This window comes from Scyliorhinus torazame, chromosome 9, assembly GCF_047496885.1.
Source record: "Scyliorhinus torazame isolate Kashiwa2021f chromosome 9, sScyTor2.1, whole genome shotgun sequence".
In the NCBI taxonomy this organism is placed as follows: Eukaryota; Metazoa; Chordata; class Chondrichthyes; order Carcharhiniformes; family Scyliorhinidae; genus Scyliorhinus; species Scyliorhinus torazame.
Window position 1 is genome coordinate 101,968,316 of NC_092715.1, and position 23,493 is coordinate 101,991,808.

The 23,493-nt window shown below is 49.3% G+C and overlaps 1 protein-coding gene across 2 annotated transcripts in view; it reads left to right on the forward strand.

Moving 5' to 3' along the window:
* The first annotated feature begins 16,662 nt into the window (after positions 1–16,662).
* erap2 (endoplasmic reticulum aminopeptidase 2) overlaps positions 16,663–23,493 on the forward strand; it is a 105,337-nt gene continuing 98,506 nt past the window's right edge. The window contains exon 1 of one of the 2 annotated variants that reach the window (XM_072516345.1): positions 16,663–16,679. The gene's annotated coding sequence lies outside the window, so the exon portion shown is untranslated. Of the gene's footprint in view, positions 16,680–17,009; positions 17,413–23,493 lie in introns of those variants that run through there. The other variant, XM_072516344.1, reaches the window with a different exon arrangement.

Consider the following 23,493-nt stretch of genomic DNA (forward strand, 5'->3'; position numbering starts at 1 on the left):
GTCTCCACACATAGATTCCCTTGCCTATCCTTCAGTGGGCCAACCCTTTCCCTGGCTACCCTCTTGCTTTTTTTGTACGTGTAAAAAGCCTTGGGATTTTCCTTAACCCTATTTGCCAATGACTTTTCGTGACATTTTCTAGCCCTCCTGACTCCTTGCTTAAGTTCCTTCCTACTTTCCTTATATTCCACACAGGCTTCGTCTGTTCCCAGCCTTTTAGCCCTGACAAATGCCTCCTTTTTCTTTTTGACGAGGCCTACAATATCTCTCGTCATCCAAGGTTCCCGAAAATTGCCGTATTTATCCTTCTTCCTCACAGGAACATGCCGGTCCTGAATTCCTTTCAACTGACACTTGAAAGCCTCCCACATGTCAGATGTTGATTTGCCCTCAAACATCTGCCCCCAATCTAGGTTCTTCAGTTCCCGCCTAATATTGTTATAATTAGCCTTTCCCCAATTTAGCACATTCATCCTAGGACCACTCTTATCCTTGTCCACCAGCAGTTTAAAACTTACTGAATTGTGGTCACTGTTCCCGAAATGCTCCCCTACTGGAACTTCTACCACCTGGCCGGGCTCATTCCCCAATACCAGGTCCAGTACAGCCCCTTCCCTAGTTGGACTGTCTACATATTGTTTGAAGAAGCCCTCCTGGATGCTCCTTACAATCTCTGCCCCGTCTAAGCCCCTGGCACTACGTGAGTCCCAGTCAATATTGGGGAAGTTGAAGTCTCCCATCACAACAACCCTGTTGTTTTTACTCTTTTCCAAAATCTGTCTACCTTTCTGCTCCTCTATCTCCCGCTGGCTGTTGGGAAGCCTGTAGTAAACCCCCAACATTGTGACTGCACCCTTCTTATTTCTGATCTCTACCCATATAGCCTCACTGCCCTCTGACGTGTCCTCCCGTTGTACAGCTGTGATATTCTCCCTAACCAGTAGCGTAACTCCGCCACCCCTTTTACATCCCGCTCTATCCTGCCTGAAACATCTAAATCCTGGAACGTTTAGCTGCCAATCCTGCCCATCCCTCAACTAAGTATTTGTAATGGCAACGACATCACAGTTCCAAGTACTAATCCAACCTCTAAGTTCATCTGCCTTACCCGTAATACTTCTTGCATTGAAACATATGCACTTCAGGCCACCAGACCCGCTGTGTTCAGCAACTTCTCCCTGTCTGCTCTGCCTCAGAACCATACTGGCCCTATTCCCTAGTTCTCCCTCAATGCTCTCATATTCTGACCTATTGCTCCCGTGCCCACCCCCCTGCCATACTAGTTTAAACCCTCCTGTGTGACACTAGCAAACCTCGCGGCCAGGATATTTATGCCTTTCCAGTTTAGATGCAACCCGTCCTTATATAGGTCACACCTGCCCCGGAAGAGCTCCCAGTGGTCCAGATAACGGAAACCCTCCCTCCTACACCAGCTATTTAGCCACATGTTTAGCTGCTCTATCTTCCTATTTCAAGCCTCACTGGCACGTGGCACAGGGAGTAATCCCGGGATTACAACCCTAGAGGTCCTGACTTTCTGCCTGGTTCCCTGAACTCCTGCTGCAGGACCTCATGACCCTTCCTGCCTATGTCGTTAGTACCAATATGTACAACGACCTCTGCCTGTTTGCCCTCCCCCTTCAGGATGCCCGCTACCCGTTCAGAGACATCCTAGACCCTGGCACCAGGGAGGCAACATACCATCCTGGAGTCTCTTTCACGTCCACAGAAGTGCCTATCTGTGCCCCTGACTATAGAGTCCCCTGTGACTATTGCTCTTCTGTGCTTTGACCCTCCCTTCTGAACATCAGAGACAGCCATGGTGCCACTGCTCTGGCTGCTGCTGTTTTCCCCTGATAGGCTATCCCCCCCGACTGTGAACAAAGGGGTATACCTGTTCGAGAGGGGGACAACCACAGGGGATTCCTGTACTGATTCTGGTGGTCACCCATTTCTCTGCCTGCACCTTGGGTGTGACCACATTTATATAACTGCTATCTAGGACGCTTTCCGCCCCCTGCATGCTCCTAAGTGCTCCAACCGAACCATTGGGTCTGTGAGGAGCTCCAGTTGGGTGCACTTTCTGCAGATGAAGCCACCCGGGATGCTGGAAGCCTCCCGGACCTGCCACATCGCACAGTCAGAGCACTGCACCCCTCTAATTGACATTGCGTCAATTAATTAGTAAATTAAATTTAAAAGTTTTTTTTAAAGTTACTGTTAACTATATGTTTCCTAGCACTAGATTTCTACTATAAATGTGAAAGCTAAATGCAGTACTCTCCGATCTCTGGCTTAGATACCCCTCTAAATTATAATTAAGTAATTATGTTTAATTAGTTTACCAATGCTTAATTTTTTTAATGTAGTGTAGATTCCCAACCAGCCAATCAGGTCACAGCTTTTCTGTGATGTCACTTCAGTCCCCCCCCCCACCCCCACACACACACAGTTTGAAAAGGTAATAAAAGTAAAAATGAGTAAAATTCACTGACTTACCCTCCGAGGGTCTCAGATGCTCTCTGGTTCTCTCCCTGCAGATTAAAAGTTACAGGCCAGAAGAAAGAGAGAGAACAAAACAGTAGGGAATAAAGTAATTATCGTTGCTACTTGAGATTCACCAGCCTATTCCCCACAGTTCCTGATATCTCATCAAGTGATAGTCGCTCCCATTTAAGATGCATTGGCCTGCTGTCCACAATTCCTGATAACCCATCAAGCAATCATCGCTTCTGCCTGGGCGGGCTCAGGTGCCCTGTCAACAGGTCATCAACCAGACCATTGGGCACTGAGACCCTCCCTCCTGAGACTCCATTGCCCAAAGGCCAAGGGCAGGAGGAGAAAGGAGATGGGTGGCGACAGGGGGATAAAACAATAGGGGGCGGGATTCTCCGCCGGCGGGATTCTCCATTTTGTCGGCGCCCGGGGGGTTCCCGATGGCGTGGGGCTGCCCCACAATGGGAAACCCCATTGACCGGCTGGCGTAACTGAGAATCCCGCCGGCAGGTCGGGGCAGAAAAGTGGTGCAGGTGGGTGGAGAATCCAGCCCAGACATTCTAGACATCTCGGGAGAAAGTACTGAAGCTAACACTGGAAGCAAAAGACTCAAAGCAAAAGCCTCGAAGCAAAGACTCGAAGCTTGGTGTGTGAGGTGACCTTGACCAGACCAGAAGGAAGGAAGGAAGCAACAGCCAGTGGGAATCACGTTTACAAAGAGGAACCAGAGGGACTCAGGGATCGGTTCTGCAGCTTACCAAATCACCTTTATGGGTAGTAGAGTCAAATCCTGGGTGTTTCTTAAAGAGCTTGTTGAAGTATCTTAATTGGACAGCTACAATAGGCTAATGAAGTTATGTTAGTCCACAGATCTCTGTTTGACATCCATTTGACAACTCCAGCAAGAGGCTAACTGCTTCACTCAGTCACCCCATAGTTTACGTAACTATTAATATAGACCACAAACCAAAATGTTCCGCATTTAATAGCAGTTAGACACAAGTTTAATGTGGAGTTGAAGTAGAAGTCTTAAGGATGCATTTGATAGCTTTTGTTTAATATTCACCACATTGTTTATCAATCACAAGGTGTTTACATTTTTAAGTAAGTAACATCCACAGTTTTGCTCTGAGGCAAAGGTTTTTGTGCGAGTGTGTTGGAAAAATGTTAACAGTTAATGAATGGATTTCACAGCGCCCACAGTTGTGCTATTAAATGTAAGTGTCCTAATACTCAAAACAAACTCAGTTTGTTCTCGCTGTGCCTGACACATTATTGTGTAATTATCACTGTGTGTGAGAAAGTGCAAGAGAACGATTGAATGATTGAGCATGAGTGAATATGTGAGAAAATAAGAAAAGTGGTGAGATACTGAGAGAGAGACAGTGAGAGTGAGTGCAAGTCACTGCATGATAAAATTGTAATTGTGCAGATAGTGAGTGACAAGCTCAAACCTCAATACACCTCCTCATTTTGCTGCAGACATGGCTGAAGTGGTAGGAATCAAATAAAAAACAGAATCAAAATGGAAGACAGGTTTCATGCTCTGAAATTTTAAACTTAATGTTACGCCTAGGACTCCAGAAAAGAGGCCTAATCGGAAGATGAGATGCTGTTCCTCAATTTTCAATGTTGGGTTTCATTGGTGTAGAGATGCCGGCGTTGGACTGGGGTGAGCACAGTAAGAAGTTTTACAACACCGGGTTAAAGTCCAGTACGAAGTCTTACAACACCAGGTTAAAGTCCAACAGGTTTGTTTCGATGTCACTAGCTTTCGGAGCGCTGCTCCTTCCTCAGGTGAATGAAGAGGTATGTTCCAGAAACATATATATAGACAAATTTAAAGATGCCAGACAATGCTTGGAGTGCGAGCATTAGCAGGTGATTAAATCTTTACAGATCCAGAGATGGGGTAACCCCAGGTTAAAGAGGTGTGAATTGTGTCAAGCCAGGACAGTTGGTAGGATTTTACAGGCCAGATGGTGGGGGATGAATGTAATGCGACATGAATCCCAGGTCCCGATTGAGGCCGCACTCATGTGTGTGGAACTTGGCGATAAGCTTCTGCTCGGCGATTCTGCGTTGTCGCGCGTCCTGAAGGCCGTCTTGGAGAACGCTTACCCGGAGATCAGAGGCTGAATGCCCTTGACTGCTGAAGTGTTCCCCGACTGGAAGGGAACATTCCTGCCTGGTGATTGTCGCACGATGTCTGTTCATCCGTTGTCGCAGCGTCTGCATGGTCTCGCCAATGTACCACGCTTCGGGATATCCTTTCCTGCAGCGTATGAGGTAGACAACGTTGGCCGAGTCGCACGAGTATGTACCGTGTACCTGGTGGGTGGTGTTCTCACGTGTAATGGTGGTATCCATGTCGATGATCTGGCACGTCTTGCAGAGATTGCCATGGCAGGGTTGTGTGGTGTCGTGGTCACTGTTCTGAAGGCTGAGTAGTTTGCTGCAAACAATGGTTTGTTTGCGGTTGCGCGGTTGTTCGAAGGCAAGTTTGAAGGCATTGGAACATTGCAGCAGGCCAAGATAAGAAATGTGAACACGAGAGCAAGGTGGTGAATTAAAATGGCAAGCAACCAGAAGGTTGGTGTCACACTTGTCAGTGAGCGAAGGTGAATCTTAAAAATCCTTTCATGGGGTGTGGGTATCATTGGCTAGGCCAGCATTTGTTGCCCATCTCTAATTTCCCTTGAAATTAGTGGTTATGAGGCCATTTTAGAGGCAGTTCAGAGTCAACTACATTGCTGAGGGTCTGGAGTCACATGTAGACAAGGCAAAGATGGCAGATTTCCTTCCTTAAGGATATTGGTGAACCAGATGGGTTGTTACGACCATGTATAATAGTTTTATAGCCAACATTACGGAGACTAGCTTCCCAGATTTGATTAATTGAATATAAATTCCATCAGCTGCCATAGTGGGATTTAAACCTGTGTTAAATGGACAACAGGCTGGACCTCTGGGTTCTTTATTCAGTGATGTTACCATTACACCACCATCTTCCCTCTTGATCCTCAAATGGTCACCCAATCTCCACTTGGTTGAATGTAGGGGAGACTGCATTGTGAGCAGCCAGTGCAGTTTATTAAATTAAAATAAGTACAAGTAAAGACATTCCCATTGCTTGACATGTTAATTCACCACCTTGCTCTCATGCTCACATTTTTGTTTTCAATCTGCTGCAATGTTCCAGGGAAGCTCAGCACAAGCTTGAGGAAGGGTGGCACGGTAGCACAGTGGTAGCACAGTTGCTTCACAGCTCCAGGTTCCCGGTTCGATTCCCGGCTTGGGTCACTGTCTGTGTGGAGTTTGCACTTTCTCCCAATGTCTACGTGGGTTTCCCCCGGGTGCTCTGGTTTCCTCCCACAGTCCAAAGATGTGCAAGTTATATGGATTGGCCATGCTAAATTGCCCTTAGTGTTCAAAAAGGTTAGGTGGGGTCACTGGGTTCCGGGGATAGGTTGGAGATGTGAGTTTAAGTGGGTGCTCTTTCCAAGGGCTGGTGGAGACCCAATGGGCCGAATGGCCTCCTTCTGCACTGAAAATTCTATAAAGGAACAACACCTCATTTCCAATCAAATAATTTACAACCTTCTGGACTCACCATTGAGATCAACAACTGACCATGAACTCGGTCCTCCATTTTGATTTTTGTTGTTGTTATGTTCCAGTCTGTACCTTGCTTTCATGTTCTTTGCTTTCTGACAGAGCTGTACATTATTCTGCCATTAATGCTCATCCTCGATCAATACTTGTTTCTTTACTTCAACTATTACAACTCCCTTTGCCTTTTGTTTCTTGATATCTGGGGCTGGATTCTCCGTTTTGGAGAGTATGGGGGGGATTCTCCAAAATGGAGCCCAAGTGTTCGCGCCATCGTGAACGCCGTCGCGTTTCACGACGATGCGAAACGGGCACGGGGACAACCGATTCTGGCCCTCACAGGGGCCAGCACGGCGCTGGAGCGGTTCACGCCGCTCCAGCCTCCTTCTCCAGTGCCAAATGGGCACCGTGCCTACCCGCACATGCGCGGGGGACTTCTTCAGCGAGCCGGCCCCGACTCAACATGGCGTCGGTGTTCAGGAGCCAGCTTCGCAGGAAAGTAGGCCCGGGGAGGGAGATGCCGGCCCGCCAATCGGTGGGCCCCGATCGTGGGCCAGACCCCCTCGGAGGCCCCCCCCCACAGGCCGCCCCCCGACCGTTCGAGCAGAGTTCCCGCCGGCAGCGACCAGGGGTGAATGGCGCCGGTGGGACTCTGTCGTATCCGCACGGCCGCTCGCCCCATCCGGGCTGGAGAATCGGCGGCCCCGCCGATTCCAGCGGCCTGTGGCCGGTGCGCCCAAACGTGCCGCCGCAAATGGCGCCGATTCTCCGCACCTCGGAGAATCGTGCGCTGGCTTTGGGGCATCGTGGCGCGGTTGCGGCGATTCTCCTGCCCGGTGCGGGCTCGGAGAATCACCCCCTATGTGTTTTCGCTGGAACTGAATCACGTCGCATGCAATTCGCGTTAATGCTGGGGGTGTTATTTCATCCGAAATTCATGAGATGCAAATGTGCTTGCACTCTTTTGACATGATGTAGAAACAATTCCAAGTCCCACTGTGGTGGATTCGCTGCGGCTGGAATTTGCATTAAAGAGCCTGACAAGGTGGAGCTGCTTCATTCACCACACGCTCTCATTCCAGCCAAGAAGATGGCTCAGAGAAGACCTGTCCTCACCCTCAAATTTTGGGATTCTGAAGTGGACGCACTGCTCACTGCCATTGAGGAGGGGAGGGACATCCTCTTCCCCACGGTGGGCTGCAGAGTTAAGCCCGTCCACTGAACAGCGAGTGGAAGGAAGTGGCAGAGGCAATCAGTGCTACCAACGTCACCTGGAGGACTAGCACACAATGCTGGAAGATGATTACTTCCTTCGGTTGGGAAGTCTGGTAAACCTGGTCCACATTAAAGATAATATAGTCCGATGCCCGGGCGCATAGGTCACAGCTCAGATGCACCTGTATGTGGATTGTTGCACCATCAATAACGACGCTAGAGAGTAGAACGGTAAAGAAGGCTTTAATAAACTAAGAACTAGCCTGGTGTCGATACGGGTGCTTACTGGGTGCCGCCTGCAAGGCGTCCCCTTATATACGACTCCCAGGTGGGCGGGGTCGGAGTCCCCCAGGGTTCCAAGCCCGGTCTTAAAGGGGACATCACCTTACATGATGATAAGGGTACAGTAATACAATAACTGTTCATCACATGGATGTTTGCGAGATCCCACACAGCTCTCCACTCGAGCCCTGAAGTGAGCCAGAAGCATAAAAGTTTGAGGCGAACGTCAGCTTGAAGGCCACCGGGAGCAGGTGTCCTCCTCCACACCACCGCGGTGCCAGGTGAACCACAAGTGTGCGGGGGTATGGTCACCGTGTGCTGCCACTCACCTCCATGCTGAGATGCTTGTGCACGGGCTGGTCGTACAGCTGAGGGTGAGCAAGGGAGGTGTGCATTTGCTGGGAGCTTAACTGCAATGTGATGAGGCACCTGGGTGTGACACAACAGTGCATGGTCATAGCACCAAGTTGTTCCCCAATGCTCCCTGAGGTTCAGGCAGCCACCATCCAGCAAGCTAGACAGGTTTTGTGAGTTTTCTTACCTTCTCCCTCCCCCTCAATAGCCATAGCGCCCAAGCCATGCTCGTAAATGCACCAATTTGTGCCCAGTTGACTCCTGCCTGAGAGTAGTGGAGCAACACGGAAGGGTGGAGCACACTGTGCCAACCTGCTAATGACATTTAAATCCATGCAAATGACAGTTTTGCACGGTGCACAAACTCCACTAACCCCAGCAGTGGGGGTCGGAAATGGCGCTGGGCACAAATCGCACTTTTTGCATTATCCTCCGTTATCCTCCACCTGATCATAATTCTAACTGTCGGCATCGGGTGGCGGAGAATCCAGCCACTTGTTATTTAATCTCACTCACCCTCGGACCTATCCCATAACATTCCCTTTCCCTTTTATTCTACCTGCCCCCCCCGCCCCATTTTCGCCAGCATAAAATCCATCACATTTCTATCTCTCTTCAGGTCTGAAGTCACATTGCACTCAAGTATTAACTCTGTTTCTCTCTCCACAGATGCTGCCAGAGTTTTTCTCAGACTTTCTGATTTTATGTCAGACTTCCAGCATCCACAATCTTTTGCTTTTATTTTGTTTTAAAGCTGTGTTGAATGATCTTGACACACTCGACTGCCTTTCACAAAATTACTGCAGTGACAACATTGTATCACTGATAATAAACAGTGAACGTTGGCATTGAAGTGGAGGTCACTGACAACTGCTACAGGGAGAAAGATGAACCCATCCTAAAATGCAATAAAGTATCATATAAGCAACAACTGTCAAGATAAAGAATGGGTTTTTATACACTTTTTGGAGGCAAGTTATTTTAGATCTTCCCCTGGTTTAGTCTCCCAGTGCCAATGCTGTATGTACTATAAAAGGAATCATGTTTTGGCCAATGCTCATATGTTCTGTAGTTGTTCTGCTATAAGATATCTTTGCAATTCTGCCTCTATTCCTCAATTGAATTAATTGGTTGCTGGTGGCTTGTGAACTGCAAAACAAAACATTTGCATTTATATAATGTATTTCATGACCTCCAGGTGTCCCAATGTGATTTATAGCCCATTTAAAATACTTTGGAAATACAGGGCAATCAATTTAACACAAAATCCCATCAACAGGAAATTGGATAAATGGCTGGTTAAATCGGTTTTGATGTGGTTAGGTAATTACACTCAGGACACCCTGTTATTCAAATAACACAGGATTTTTGAGATATCCATCTGAACCAGTAGACATGCTTCAGCCAAACGATTGCCCTTTGACACTGTTGCACCAAATTATCAACCTTCAAAAACATCAGCTTACATTCATATAGCACCTTTAATGCCATGAAAAGTCCAAAGGAGCATTAAAAAACAAAGTATTTTTAAAAAAAAAATTTAGCGTACCCAATTATTTTTTTTCCAATTAAGGGGCAATTTAGCCTATACACCTAACCTGCACATCTTTTGGGTTGTCGGGGCGAAACCCCCACAAACACGGGGAGAATGTGCAAACTCCACACGGACAGTGACCCAGAGCTGGGATCAAACCTGAGATCTCAGCGTTGTGAGGTAGCTGTGTTAACCACTGCACCACCCTGCTGCCCGATTAAAAAAACAAAGTATGATATCAGAGCAAGTGAGGGGATGTTAAGTCAAGTAACCAAATGTTTGATTAAAGAAGTAGGCTTTAAGACGTGTCTTACAGGTGGATAGTGAGGTCGAGAAGCAGGAAGGTGTAGGGAGAGTATTCCAGAGACAGCCTATGCAACCATCAATTCCCCAGACTCTCTGGAGGACTAACGCTCACTTTACTTATTTTAAATACCTGTAGAAATACATCCAATACTCTAATTTCACCCTCCTTTTTAATCTTTTTCTGAAAAGTATTTTAATTCCAATTTTCAACATTTTACATTTCACAACAAAATAAACACACCCAACATATTAAACTTCCCACCCAATAAGAACAGTTGACAGTAACCAACTTTCCAAAAATGCAGAATGAACAATCCCCAACTCTTGTGGAACCCATCACTCGCTTCCTTAGAGCAAATTTCACCCTCTCCAGGGCTAAAAACTCCAATAGGTCTTCCAGCCATGCCAAGGCACAGGGTGGAGAACTGACATCCACCACAACAGGACCTGCCTGCAAGCAATCAGCGAGGCGAAGGTGTTATGGGCCAGGCTTTAGAGAACCCCAAAGTGTATCATGGAGTTCACCTGACCCACAACTTTTAATAGATTGTGGTATGGGGAGCACATGGCCCACTCTACAGGTGTGGTACAGCAGAAATGGAAAAAGTATTTTTTAAAGAAAACAATGTTTATTCTGTCAACTCAAGTTAACCTTTTTAAAACAAACAGTGAACATCTCAGCAACCATTAATTCAAATACAACCCCCAAAGAATACAACACTAAGTAATCCGTAAGCTGTCCTTTTAACATCCAGAAGACTTTAAAAAACCTTTAAACAGATGCACATCAGGTTTAAGTCACTACTGTGAGCAGTTATTAGTTTTAAATCAGCAAAGGATCGATTTACAGTCTTTAGATTACAGAGAGAGACTCTAATACACCTTCTGGCTGTGACTGCAGCTATCCAGCTCTGAAAACTAAACTAAAACACACCCTGCAGCAAACAGCCTAAAACAAAAGTAAAAGGCTGACAGACAGCCCAGCTCCACCCACTCTCTGACATCACTGCAGTAATAGACACCCATTTCTTAAAGGTACTCTCACATGACAAAGGCTAAAACATCTACCCCCGCACCCATCTGCAACTCTGGCCAGCCCGACACCCCAAATTTGGCCTCCAGGAGACCGGGCTCCACATCTACATCAAAACCGCCAAGTTGGTGTTGGAAACTGCCCTCCAAATCCTTTACAACTTCAGGCAGGACCAAAACGGCACATGATTAGCAGGACCCCTCCCACACCGTTCACAGATGTCCTCTACCCCTCAACCAGCTGGCTCATTCTTGACTTCTTCAGTTGTGCATTGGTCAGTTGACCAATGAGGCTGGTCAACTGTATCAGTCCCAGCCTCGCGCACGAGGTCAAGGCATTAACCCACCACAGCACCTCACACCACAATCCCTCCTCCAATGCTTCTTATTAATCTTTTAGTCATTATTTATTGTTAATTATATTCTGACCTGCACTGATCTTTGCGGAATTACATGATTTTTCTTTCAATTTCACACAAAGGTGGGTCCCTCAGAGTTTTATTTTCTCTTTAGAAAGTATCTTTTCAGAGTATTCTAAAATATCTTCTTAAATGCTTGTCACAGCATCTCTACTCCCTCTCCTTAACCAAGGGTTTCCCAAACTCTTCCAACTGTGGAACCTTTTTGACCTCCCAAGAGCACTGGAGGGACCCTTGAGAAATTCCTAATTATATTGAAGAATTAAACTACAAAAGAATGAAAAGTGACAATTCTGGAGGAGGATACGGTATTGTTGCAGGGGGTTAAGGCAAAGTGGGAGGAGGAGCTGGGGGTGATGCTGGAGGAGAGGTTGTGGTGTGAGATATTGTAGAGGGTGAATGCCTCAACTTTGTGTTTGAGACTGCGGTTAATACAATTGGTGCACAGGGCACACCTGATGAGCCGGTTATTTGAGGGGTTGGAGGACACTCGGAAGGGGTGTGGGAGGGGCCCGGCCAACTATGTACATATGTTCTGGTTCTATCCAAAGTTGGAGAAATTTTGGTATTTTTTTCAGCACCATGTCGACGATCTTGTACTTGAACTTGGAGCCCAGTCCCCTGGAGGCCATATTTGGGGTGTCAGATCTGCCGGAGCTGCAGGTGGGGGTGGGGGCATATTTGGAATCAAATAAACCTGTTGGCCTTTAACCTGGTATGGTAAGACTTCTTACTATGCCCACCCCAATCCAAAGCTGCATCTCCACATCATGGCAACCATCGACACCACACAATGCCGGCTCAAAGTGGAGAGGATCTCCAAGAAGATCGAGCATATAGACAATGACATCAAGTTTCTACAAAGATTCTTGGGGGTCGTTTTGCGGGATTGAAGGAGCTGGGAGCGAAGTATGGGCTGGAGCAGGGGGAAATATTCAGATACATGCAGGTTCGAGACTTTGCCAGAAAGGAGATACAGAGCTTCCCAGTAGAGCCGGCTTCCACATTGCTGGAGGAGGTGCTGACGACAGGGGGACTGGAGAACAGGGTAGTATCGGCGGTTTACGGGGCTATTTTAGAGGAAGAGAAGGCACCGCTAGAAGGGATCAAGGCAAAGCGGGAGGAAGAGTTGGGAGAGGAGATGGAGGCGGGGTTCTGGTGTTAGGTGCTCCGCAGAGCGAACGCCTCCACCTTGTGTGCGAGGTTGGGGCTGATACAGCTGAAGGTCGTGTATAGAGCACACGTTACAAGGGCAAGGATGAGCCGGCTCTTTGAGGGGTAGAAGATGTATGTGAGCATTGCGGGGGGACGGGGGACGGGGGGGGGGGGGGGGGGAACCCGCAAACCACGTTCATATGTTTTGGTCCTGTCCAAAGCTGGAGGATTACTGGAAGGAGGTGTTTAGGGAATCTCTAAAGTGGTGCAAGGGAAAATGGACCCGGGCCCTCGGGAGGCCATATTCGGGGTGTCGGACCAGCCGGGGATGGAAACGGGCGCGGAGGCAGATGTAGCCTTCGCCTCGTTGATCGCCCGAAGGCGGATCCTGTTCGGGTGGTGATCAACCTCTCCACCCTGTGCCCTAGCGTGGCGGGGGGGACCTGCTGGAATTCTTGATGCTTGAAAAGGTCAAATTTGAACTGAGGGGAAGGATGGAGGAACAATTGTAGAAACAATTCATGGGCGTTATTCATTATGCACTTTCGAGAATTGGATCATATCGAACATTTGGTGGGTTGAGTGCTGGGAGGGTTGGGGAGAGGGGGACTGTATGTGTTAATGGTGACTATGGGTGATTCCTGATTCCTTTTTGTCATTTGTTTCTGTTAACATGCGGGCTAATGTTTGGGGGTTTGGTGGGAGGATGGGATCGTTGTTATTGATATGGGGATTGACATTACATTCGTTGCTGATTATTGTTTATTGTTGGGTGTAAATTTGGGAGAAAATGTGACAAAGAGGAGAATAAAAAAATATTTAAAAAAAAAAAAGTTTCTACGAAGATGCAAGAAAGCAGACAAGTTCCCGGAAGCACTTAAAGTATCATCTTGCATCACTGGCTTGGTCTATAACAGCTGTCCATGATGTGGAAATGCCGGCATTAGACTGGGGTGGGCACAGTAAGAAGTCTTACAACACCAGGTTGAAGTCCAACATGTTTATTTGGAGTCACTAGCTTTTGGAGCGCAGCTCCTTCATCAGGTGAGGATGCTGTGTTTGTGTAACCTCCCTCTTCACTCACCTGATGAAGGAGCTATGCTCCGAAAGCTCGTGATTCCAAATAAACCTGTTGGACTTTAACCTGGTGTTGTAAGTCTTCTTACTTTGCCCACCCCAGTTCAACACCAGCATCTCCACATCATGCGCGGGATTCTCCGACCCCCCGCAGGGTCGGAGAATCGCCGGGGGCTGGCACTTGAATCCCACCCCCGCCGGTTGCCGAATTCTCCGGCACCGGATATTCGGCGGGGGCGGTAATCGTGCCACGCCAGTCGGTGGGCCTCCCCCCGGCGATTCTCCGGCCAGCGATGGGCCGAAGCCCCGCTGCTGTCATGCCAGTCCCGCCGGCGAGAATCAAACCACCTCTTACCGGCGGGACTAGGCGGCGCGGGCGGGCTCCAGGGTCCTGGGGGGTGGGGGGGGCGCGGGGTGATCTGGCCCCGGGGGGTGCCCCCACAGTGGCCTGGCCCACGATCGGGGCCCACCGATCCGCGGGCGGGCCTGTGCCGTGGGGGCACTCTTTTCCCTCTGCCTCGGCCACAGAGCCTTCACCATGGCCGACTCGTAAGAGACACCCTCCCTGCGCATGCGCGGGGATGACGTCAGCAGCCGCATGAAGTCCTTTCTGCCCCGGCTGGCGTGGCGCCAAAGCCATTTCCCGCTGGCCGGCGGCGCGCCAACCACTCCGGCGTGGGCCTAGCCCCTCAAGGTGAGGGCTTGGCCCCTAAAGGTGCGGAGAAATCTGCACCTTTGGGGTGGCCCAACGCCGGAGTGTTACCCGCCACTCCATCCCTCCGGGTCCCCCCGCCTCGCCGGGTAGGGAAGAATCCCGGCCCATGACTTGAATAATGGCATAGAAAGTCATACATCCAAATTTGCTGATGACACAAAGTTGGGTGGCATTGTAGACAGTGTAGATGAGAGCATTAAGTTACAAAGGGATGAATTGGTAACACTGTGGCAGATGGATTTCGATGCAACCAAGGGTGAGGTTATCCGTTCTGGACCAAAAGAGGATAGAGCAGGGTACTTTCTAAGTGGTATGAAGTTGAATTCAGTAGATACTCTCAGAGACCTGGGGGTTCAGGTATATAGATCTTGAAAATGCCACGAACAGTGCAGAAAGTAATCAAGAAGGCTTATGGAATTATGGTCTTTATATCTAGAGGATTGGAGCATAATGACACAGAGGTTATGCTGCAGCTTTACAAAACCCTGGTTAGACCCCTCTTGGAGTATGTGAGCAGATCTGGGCACCAGACATTAGGAAGGATATTTTGGGGCTGCATGGCAGCGCAGTGGTTAGCATTGCTGCCTCACAGCGTCGAGGTCCCAGGTTCGATCCCGGCTCTGGGTCACTGTCCGTGTGGAGTTTGCACATTCTCCCCATGTTTGCGTGGGTTTCGCCCCCCACAACCCAAAGATGTGCAAGTTAGGTGGATTGGCCACACTAAATTGCCCCTTAATTGGAAAAAATGAATTGGGTACTCTAAATTTTAAAAAAATAAGAAAAAAAAGGAAGGATATTTTGGACTCAGAGGGAGTGCAATATACGTTTATAAAAATGATACCTGGACTACAGGAGTTCCATTATGAGGAGAGATTATATAAATTTGAACTGTTCTCTCTAGAACTTAGGAGGTTAAGGGGTGATATGATCGAAGTCTTCAAAATATTAACAGGGAAAGACAAGGTAGATACAGATAAATTATTTCCACTGGTTGGAGATTCTAAAACTATGGAGCATTGTCTGAAAATTAGGGCCAATCCATTCCGGAGAAATGTTAGGAAGCATGTTTTCATGCAAAGGGTGGTAGAAGTTCGAACTCTCTCCCACAAACAGCAGTTGATGCTGGAACAGTTGTTAATTTTAAATCTGAGATAGATAGATTTTTGTTAAGCAAAGATATTAAGGGATATAGGCCCAAGGCAGGTATATGGAGTTAGGCCACAGATCAGCCATGATCTCATTGAATGTCAGGGCAGGCTCCAGGGCCTGAATGACTTACTTCTGTTCCTGTGTTCCGATTGTTACAAATAGGTACCAAAAATAAACTTAGAAGATGTTTCTAGGTCTCATATGTATGCATACATTTATTGCAATAAAAATGTTCTGTTACTCAACATATACTTATAAAATGACCTTCTTTTTTGTCATTTTTAACAGGAGCACCCACATTCCACTCACCTACATGACCTCACCCACAACCACTCTCACCTCCAGCTCTTCTTAGGCCGATCCCAACACCCCCTCTCCATGCGTCACAACCCCAGCTCCCCACAGGCTGCTCTCTACGGACTGCCCCCCACAGCTCTCCACAGGCAGTACCCACCCCTAGCTCTCCACAGGCAGTACCCACCCCTCCAGCTCTCCATGGACTGCTCCTCCAACTCTTCACGGGTTACCTCCCATCTCTTCACAGGCTGATCCCCTACACTCCCCCAGCTACCCACAGGCTGCCCCTTGTCATAATATCCACGCATGTATATAATGAAGTGTAGACAGGCAGTGATTGACACACACGATGGCCAGTAAGCACACAGCACAGTGCAGCCAGTCACCAGGCAGGACACTACCACTATAAAACCAGAGGGCACTAGGTTTCTCGCTTGCTCTGGACCCAGCCACTGAGACAGTCAGAGTCCACGAGCTAGCACAGTGCAAACACCATGCGGTAGCTAGTAAGTCTGATCAGGCTAATACAAGGTCTCCAGTCAGTTCAGTATAGTGTCGACCCACAGTTAAATATGTATATTAGTTCTATTGTTCAATAAAACCATGTTGGATCTTCTCCAGTGTTAGAGGTCTGTTACTCGCATCGCTGCATCGTGCGGTCCACATCACCCCTCCTCCCCAGCTCTCAACATGCCACCAGTACTCCCTGGGCTCCCTGCCCCCCAGCTCTCCATGGGCCATACCTGCGCTGCCCCAACTACCCTGTGCCCCCTCAGGGACTCCCCTGCTCCAACTCGATGGGCTGAATGGCCTCCTTCTGTACTATTAATTTTATGATTCTAAACACCGCCCCCCCCCCCCGCCCTGCCCCAACCAACCCCACCCCAGGGACTCCCCAGCTCCTTCCGCTCCCCCCCTTCCTCACTTCTGCCCCCCAACAGAATGTGGGTGAAACAAGGAAGTGATCATAGGTGCCTGAATTTATTTAGTGAGGATAAAGGACAGTGAACTCAAGAGGAAGAACATTACGAGTTGGGTATGTGCTTAGATTCTAAATTGGGGCTTTCTGAAGCAGGTAAATGTACAAGGTTTAGCAAAAATGAAGGGGGATGTTGAACAATGCTTAAAATACTCTATTAACCATTTAATGGGACAAGCGACTTTCTACAGTCGAAGAAACGTTCCTTCTGTAATATAAATTGTGATCATTTGGAAATTTGTCATTCATGTATTTGTCCCGATGGGTGCTCAAGGGAAAGCAGTTTTTTTTTTGGCTGCAGTTTTCCTGGAGGTGTCCCCTCCCGGCCACAGTTACTGCGGCGGCCTCTCTGCTGGAAGCTGCTGCCCCGAGTCTCAGATAGTCTGCTGCTGGGGACATTTACCATTTCCTATTCCCGAGCTGCTGGCCAGCTTCCTCATGATCTGACCTGAACTCGTTAAATATCTCACCAGTTTCCAATCTTGCCCTCAGAAAATATAAAAAAGACATAATTTAAACCTGCCTAAGCGTTAAAAAGGTGCTTGTGGGTAAAACAAAAGATTCACCCAATGGATGCAATGTGTATCCGGGTGAGGGAGTCCCAACGCCGAAAGTGAAAATAAAAGTGTTCTCGGAAACATGCAGCTTGCTGGCTGGGTAAAAGTGAATGGCGGGCGGCTGATGGACAATGTGGATTTGAGCTGAGCTGCGAGCCTGTCTGCTGGGAACAATCGTAAGCGAAGCTGGAATTAGTATTGCAGTAGAGCCTTTAAATCTTAACCACTGCGAGGTGAGCAGGTGTCAATTCTGTATCTAGCTCCTTTTCCCCAATTGAGACTTTCTGTGACTCACCGTCATAATGGATCTTTGAATTAATTGACTTGCTGGATGGAACCCTCTTATTCGTGAGTCAGCAATAACCTACTTGTCCAATACAATTGCTGAGAAAGTATTCAAGCTATTTTGTGCATGTGGTGGTTGAGGGGTTATTCGACCGGTATTAGAGATGGTTCCATGGGTTGCACTTTGTATTTTCTGTACCTGTGCAGTTTGGACATTCAGCTGCTCCGAATTCCTTGTTCGGATGTTTGTATAGACCTTGGTTATAAAGTGGAGCCATAACTATGCAAAGAGCCTTCAGTCTGATTAATTGCAGCATTTTCCACAGAGGGTTAATTTAGAGTCGAATGCATAATTAAGGTGTTGAGTACATAAATTACATCAAGGCTGCCATACCTTTTTCAAAAAAAAATATTTTAGTCAACACATTTTCATTTAAATAAGCAGAAGAGCAACCATACAAGATTATAAACAACCAACACTCGCCCCCCCCCCTCCCCCTATACCACCCCCTTATTCCATCCCACCTTCCCCATTTTACCCCCTTACCCCCCCCCCTTTTTGCTGACCCCCTTAGACCTCAAAGAAATCAATAAATGGCTTCCACCTCTGAGTGAGCCCATCGGCCGACCCCCTCTCGAGATTAACTTGACCTTCTCCAGCCTCAGGAATTCTGCCAGGTCGCCCACCCACACCCCCGCTTTCGGCAACTCCGAGTCCCTCCACCCGAGCAAAATCCACCCAAGCTATCGGGGAGGCAAAGGCCAAAACATCGCCTCACTCGCCCCTTTAACCCCCGCCGGGTCTTCCGACACCCCGAATATTGCCACATCTGGACTTGGGGTCACCTTCACCCCCAGCATCTCGGACATAATGTCCACGAACCCCTGTCAGAACCCCTTCTGCTTCGAACAAGGCCAAAATATGTGGATGTGATTCGGGGGCCTTCCTGAGCAACGCCCACAACTGAATAAGGCTTAACCTCACATATGGCAAGGACACATTCACCCTCCACAGGGCCTCAGCCCACGTCTCAGCCTACACCTCCCCTCCCAGCTCCTCCTCCTACTTACACTTTACGTCCCCCACCAGGGCCCCTCCCAATTCATCAACTCCTTGTAGACATCAGAAACCTTCCCCTCCCCATCTCCTCCTTCGACAGTATGTTATCCTGCAACCCCAGGGGCAGTAGCCCAGGAAAGGACGCCACCTCTCTCTACAGAATCCCAGACCTGCAGGTACCTGAAACCGTTCCCCCTGGGCAGCTCATACTCTTCCTCCAGGTCCTCCAACCTTGCAAACTTGCCCTCTATAAACAGATCACAGAATCGCTCGACCCCCACTCGCGACCCGATTTCTCTCTCTCTCTCTCTCTCTCTCTTCCCCCCCCCCCCCCCCCCCCCCCCCCCCCCCCCCGGCAAACCTATGGTTGACGCAGATCGCTGCCCATATAAGGCATCCTCCAGTCAGAAATGCAGCCTTCGCTGTTCCACAGCCTTTGGGCCGACATCACCACTGGGCGCACGGAGTACCTGGCCGGGGAGAACAGCAGAGGTGCTGACAACAACGCACTTCAACTCGTTCCCCTACACGATGCTGCCTCCACCTGACCCCATGCCGACCCCTGCCCCACAACCCACTTCCTAACCATGGCAATATTCCCCGCCCAGTGGACGAAGATTGGAAGGTTCTGAGATATGAACAAAAACTTTGGCAGCACCGCAACTGTCCCGCCAGCGATAGTGGGAGCACACCCCACCTCTTAAAGTCCCCTTTCACCTGCTCCACCAACCTAGTCAAGTTCAGCTTGTGCAACTGCGCCCAGCCTCGTGTCATCTGGTTAATTTCCTCCAAAATCCCCATAATGTCCCCAATACTTCCCAATGGGTCTGAAATGTGTAGCAGCAAATCCCTCCCCCCCCAGCAGAATCCCTAAGCGCCAATGACAGCTGCTCCATCGCCAAACCGAAGAGCAACATGGAGAGCAGACACCCCTGCCTCATCTCCCGATGCGGCCCAAAATATCCCGAACTCACTCGGTTCGTCTGCACGCTTGCGATCGGTGCTTTATATAGCAATCGGACCCAGTCCACAAACTGCCCAAACCCAAACTGGCCTAGCACCTCCCACAAATACTCACACTCCACCCGATCAAACCGTGTCTATCGCCACCCCAGCAGGGGCTGTTTAGCACAGGGCTAAATCGCTGGCTTTGAAAGCAGACCAAGGCAGGCCAGCAGCACCGTTCAATTCCCGTAACGGCCTCCCCGAACAGGCGCCGGAATGTGGCGACTAGCGGCTTTTCACAGTAACTTCATTTGAAGCCTACTTGTGACAATAAGCGATTTTCATTCATTCACTACCTCCTGCACCTCCAAAGGCATCATAATTATATTAAGCAGCCTCCTCACATTTGCGACTACTGCCTCCCCTTCACAAAACCCGTTTGGACCTTACCTATCACCCGTGAGACGCAGGCCAACATCGTCGCCAACAGCTTAGCGTCTACAATTCGCGAGGCCAACACTGTCGCCGACAGCTTGGCGTCTACGTTCAATAACGATATTGAGTGGCACAACACGCACTGCTCCAGATCCTTGTCCTTTTTCAATTTGTGGAAGATGGAAGCCTGCGACAATGTAGGGGGAATTCCCCCTCCTCTCCCTTGCCTCATTATACGCCCTCACCAGCAGTAGCCCCAGGTACCTCCCAAATCTTTTGTGGAATTCCACTCGGAACCCGTGCAGACCTGAGGCCTCTCTGCCTGCATCACCCCATACTGTCCATCACCTCCCTCAACCCAATTGGGGCCCCTAATCCCTGAACCAGCTCCTCTATCTTGGGAAACTGCAGCCCATCCCGGGGGATCTGACTCGTATAACCTCTTATAAAATGCCTCAAACACGCCATTCACCCCCTCCAGGTCCAACACACCCTACCCTTATTGTCATTTACACAGCCAATCTCCGTCACCGTCTCTTGCTTCCTCAGCTAGTGGGCCAGCATCCTGTTCGCCTTCTCCATGTACTCATACACTGCCCCTCTGTCCCTCCGTAACTGCCCCTCCGCCATCCCTGTGGACACTAACGCAAACTCCATCTGGAGCCTCTGCCTCTCCTTCAACAACTCTGCCTCCAGGGCCTCAGTATACCTCCTATCCACCCTCAGGATCTCGTGTACCAGCCTTGCCATCTCCGCCTGCTCGGCTTTCTCCCTGTGCGCCCAAATTGAGGATAACTCCTCCCTAACCATCGCCTTGGGTGCCTCCCACAGTGTGGCGGCAGTGACCTCCCCCGTGTCGTTTAACTCCACCCTCCCCGAATGGCGACACTCACCCGTTCACACACCTCCTCATCTGCCAACAGCCCCACATCCAGCCTCCATTGCAGGTGCTTGGCACCCCCCCCCCCCAATGGTTAATCCACCCGGTGCAGCGTGTGGTCAGAGACCACGATCGCCAAATACTGAGTCAACAACCCCCGCCAGCAACATCTTGTCCAACACGAAAAAGTCAATCCTGGAGCACGTGGGAGAAGTATGAAAATTCCTTCACCCTTGGTCTCCCGAACCTCCATGAGTCTATCCTCCACAAATGCTCCATAAACCCTTCAGCTCCTTCGCCACTGCCAACACTTTAACCGACAGGCTTGACCGGTCCAAACCTGGCTCTATAACCATGTTAAAATCCCCCCCGCATGACCAACTGGTGCGAGTCCAAGGCAAGAATCTTCTCCAACATCCGCCTCATGAAATCTACATCATTCCAATTTGGGGCATAAATGTTTACCAGGACCACCGGCAACCCCTCCAGCTTCCCACCCACCATCACGAACCTCACAAAATATTTCCAACCTCGAATGCCACCCACTTATTCACCAAAACCGCCACCCCATTCGTCTTCATATCCAGTCCTGAGTGTAACATCTGCCCCACCCATCCTTTTCTCAACCTTGTCTGGTCCCCTATCTTTAAGTGCATTTCCTGCAAAAAGGCCATGTCCACCTTCAGACTCCTCAGGTGTGCGAACACATGTGACCGCTTGACCAGCCCATTCAGTCCCCTCATGTTCCACGTGACCAGCCTGGTCTGGGCTGCTGATCAGCCCCAGGCCCGCGTCATGCAACCCTCCAGGCCCACCCTCGGATATCCACTGTCATCGATCCTTTACCAACTGCGCCATACCAAACAAACCCTTATCAGCAACTCTACCCCCACCCTTAAACCTCAGCCCCTCACATCCCACCCCTACCTCCTAATAACCCCACACTTCACTCCCGTTAACCAGCCCGCCTAGCTAGCATGGTGGCCCCCACCCAAAGCCTCCATCTTCCGTGTCACCCCTAATTTCCCCCCCCCGTCCATGCCTCCCTAAAGAGCAACAAAAGGTACACTCACCTTCGATACTCCCCCATGAAAAGTCTGCTCTCCAGAAACCCTGCCATCCAAAACTCTTCAAAGAAAAAACTTTTCCAAAACAAACACATGCACAAACTCCTCCGAAACTCAATGTCCTCACTCTCCTCCCAGTCCATTGTCCCTCATGAACTCCATTACCTTTTCTGGCGTACAAAAATAGTACTCACGCTTCTGGAAAGTCACCCAGAGGCGGGCCGGGTACAGTACTCTGAACTTCACCTTTTTAAAGAGACATTGACCCGGTTAAACCCAGCCCTCCTCTTCGCCAAGTCTGCACCCAGGTCCTGGTACACCCGCAGCTTGTTCCCTTCCCAGGTGCACTTCCTAGTCTACCTCGCCCACCGCAGAATCTTATCCTTATCCAGAAAGCGGTGCAACCGTACCGCCATTGCCCTTGGTGGCTTGCCCACGTGCAGCCTCCTCATCAACCTCCAGGGGTCAGTCAAAGGCACCCTCCCCATCAGCTTCCCCAAGCTTTTGGCCACGTACGTCCTTAATGATCTGTTGAGCTGCTTGCAGAAAAATACTTTTCACTGTACCTCGGTGCACGTGACAATAAACAAAATCCAAATCCCATCCTCAGATTTTGTCTCCTCGAGCGATTCTCCAGATCCTCTTGTCTTCCTCACCCTCTTTTGAGTCACCTGCATCACCCCTGGAACTCTAGACTCTGCTCCACTCTCTCGATCCCCGACTTAATCGGTTCCACCACCTTGGCCAGGTCTTCCAGGGCCTCCTTCCTCTGCTGACAGAACTTTCCATTCAGGAACTCCATTAGCTGCTCCGTTGACCACTGGGCAGGCAGATCAGCTCCCTTGCCCTTTGTCATCTTATCCTGTGGCGCACCTCAAAGACTCTCCTGTTCCAGCAGCTCTTTTCTTCTTGCCCGACTCCTGGTTCGTGGATCGATCCACCAGCCACACCAGAGGGGTAACACCTTCCACAGGCACACCTGCACCTCTTGCACTCAAATACTTTGCCCTTTGGGCAGGGAATAGACCCAAAAAAACTACCTTGACCTGGAGCCACCAAATGTGCGACCGCTCACTCCATGGCCGCCACCGGAAGTCCCAAGGCTGCCATACCTTGTAGTGCAATTGAGACTATTGTTTCTGACTGATATCTCTCTTGCACACGTTCTAGAATTTAAAGTGTTTGTGATAAGCAGTTTTGCTGCTAGATTTAGAGTGGCAACCTAAGTCAGCTGTGGTAAACTCAACAGCACCGTGACACAGTACATCAACTACAAAAATGCATTTAATAAATTTCCACATACAGTTATTAGTTAAACAGAAAACTTTGACAATTTTGGAGTCCTCAGCTTTCGGAACACTGGTCACATCTTGAGTTTTTGCATCAATGTATGTGGGGGAAAGTGAGAGGATGGGGGTGTGCGATGATCCCAATTCTGTTAGCCTGGTTTGTAAACTGCCAAAAAATCGCTGTAAATATCCATAGAATTCCTACAGTGCAGAAGGAGGCCATTTAGCCCATCAAGCCCATCTAGGGCAGCACAGTAACGCAGTAGTTCGTACAGGGTCCCAGGTTCGATTCCCGGCTTGGGTCACTGTCTGTGCAGAGTCTACACGGTCTCCCCGTGCCTGTTTGGGTTTCC